The sequence below is a fragment of the Morone saxatilis genome, unplaced genomic scaffold (genome assembly GCF_004916995.1).
Source record: "Morone saxatilis isolate NCDOM2014 unplaced genomic scaffold, NCSU_SB_2.0 Contig3, whole genome shotgun sequence".
Taxonomy (NCBI): domain Eukaryota; kingdom Metazoa; phylum Chordata; class Actinopteri; family Moronidae; genus Morone; species Morone saxatilis.
Window position 1 is genome coordinate 23,343,281 of NW_023339873.1, and position 2,901 is coordinate 23,346,181.

Below are 2,901 nucleotides of genomic sequence, written 5' to 3' on the forward strand. Positions count from 1 at the left end.
AGACGAGGACAAGGTCCTACAGTTTAGTGGACGACCCGCTCAACCTCTGAGACACATCCACCTGGGTGCTGTCCTTCAGTTTTCTTACAATATCACTGATGCTTAATGATGAAATTTACAATTACAAAGAAATCAATAGAGAGTTGTGTTTCTTTTGTGTTTTTCCAATACAAGAAAAATCACTTGATTTTAGGTTAGTGTAAGAGATTCACTGAGATTCAAAATGAGTGAAATGGAGGTGACAAAAAAATTGTCCTCTTTACATTTTTGCTACTTGCATGTCCATACATGATTTTATTTCTGCATTCCTTTTCTTCTTTTAATCTTTGTTATCCTCACCAGTTTAGTGTGGTTGAAAGGCCAGTCTGCATTTTTTTATTTGGTTTCTTATACTCTGAGTTGAACAGACGAAGACCTGGGGAGTGGATGTGTCATGACTGATTGCTCTCAAAGGGCGCTGAACTAGATAGGTTGCAATGCAGTCTTGAAAAGATACTAATTAAAGATAAAAACTGCCTACCTTAAAGTTATTTAAATGTATGTTTTAACATATCTACACATCATTTTCCTACGGTTTTACCAGGCTTGGCCTATATTCAATTGTTAAACTTTGCATGAACCCTATGTAAAGTAGGCATTCATATGCATATGGACCTTAATGGACAAAACCACATCTACAGAGTCAAACTACAGCAGCCTTACTATACCCGTCAACTTCCTCCAGTGGGTACAGCTTTTCCAGGGATTACCAGAAAACCATTTACTCCACCTCAGTGAAGAGAAGATGTACTCACTTCGACTTCTCCTCACCTCCATCCCGCTCCTTCCCCCAGCTGTGCAGCCACTGCTGAAGCAATGGGAGGGCGTCAGTGAGCCAAAAGCCAGCATGGAGGCATTTATCTTTGCTGTGCTCACTTCCTCTCAGCAGCTTACCGTCTTCCATCCTGTCTGCCTGATGGATCTCACAGGCTCCGAAAGCTGGCATCTGCTTCAAAGCTGAATCTGTTCTATGCCCGCCCTGCAAGCTGACAACCTTTCTCGCTCTAGGTTTTGTTTAATCACAAATCGCTGTCAGGCTGCCTTTTCCAAGTTTTACATTGTGATTCCCATCAGTACTAACTATAAAATAATGAATTACTTCTTTGCTTTTGGGGAAGTTTCGGAGTGGACCCTCCAGGCCTTTATTTTTGATTTGTTATTCATCGTTCATCTAACCTGCCTGAATTGGACCAAAAAAGTGTCAGTACCCTGATTCAGCACAACCCTATCTAAAAACAGAGCATAAGCTTAACCCTAATTAATTAATTTAGCAGTTTTTTGTCTTTTTTAAAGAGGACATTTGCAGCGCTGTCTTCTTAGCGTTAAGCTAGCTCTGTTTACACAGAGACACAGTTACACAGTTGTTTAGGAGTACTTTACAAGTATTACTGTACGAAGGGTTTTAAAAATACTCAGTCCTTTATAGGTTCAGTTTTGCAAACTTATCTGTTACCTGCCATTATCTCCGAGTCAAATCCGGACCCGCATCAACCTGTTTATGTCTATATATTATTTCATATGTTTATTGTTATTGAAATGTTGTTTAATGTTGTGTAATATGTTTAGCATGAAGGTAGCAGAAACTTTCATTTTGTAGTACAACCTTGTGTTGTATAATGAAAAATAAATGTCTTTAATCCTTGATTTTCTATGGACTGTACATTTAAATTGGATTAGTGGATTAGACATACAGTGCCCTACTGAAGTAATTTTTCATTATCATTCTTGTTACTGTGCTCAAGACAGTGTCAAGTTATCAGTCTGCTTCAAGTGAGACATGCCTAATGCCAACACACACACTCACACACACTTGTTTTTGATCTGCTATAAATGTAAGATGCAAGTATGTGTTTGCTATGCATAGTCGCATTGTGTGGAGACGGTATCATCCCTGAATAATGATTTCTGTTGGCTGACCCGCTGCTGAGTGGGAGCTTTCAGCAGCTGGTAACTTCAGACGGCGAGGCATAGTGAATGTCAGAGACAACACAGTCGCAGACAGACAAGCTGTCTGGAGCCTGTGGTTATTGGCCTCATTGATTGAGACAGATGCTTTGCTGAGCTGAGGGACACTCTGACAAATGGAAGCTGAAATCCACAGAAGACTCGGCAGCTAGCAAGGTGGCTTGCTTCTGTCTGGTCATCAGTTCTGGTCGGTGGTGTCCGATGTTCTCACCTTGCCGATGCAACTTTGTCCCGGACAGCTGGTATTGATTAAACATGGGACGACAGCGAGATGACTGATGAGCTAAATTCTCTGTTATTCTGGACTCACCACATACATTCTATAGGCGTGAGGAGGCTTTGTCTCAACATCAGCAAACCTGCTTGTACAAACTCTGACCAATGTTATTGACGCATATTTTCAGTCTAACCAAACTCCTGAAGCCTCCAGTAGATGATTCACATTACAATACTACCATGGAACCTCCTGTAAAATGTAGTATCATATAATTTCATGATAAAAAAAATCTGTCAAAGATCCAGTCTGTGATCTTCTGTGTACTGTCCGTACTCAAACATATCTGATCTGATTTCTGGCATCCCCACCATCACTGCCACCATCGCTCAACACCAGCTCAGATGGACCAGTCACGTTGTATGTATGCCTGACTTTCGCCTTCCAAAACAAGTCCTCTACTCCCAGCTTGCTGAAGGAAAACGTGCCCCAGGAGGCCAAAACAAGAGGTATAAGAACAACATCAAAGCAAACATCAAAAAGTTCCACATATACCTTAAGACTTGGGAGGACATGACAAAAAATAGGGCAATATGGAGAAACCTTGTCCATGAGGGTGCTGCACTATATAATGAAGAGCTCCACCACGCTGCAGAACACAAATGCAGACTCAGAAAGGAGAG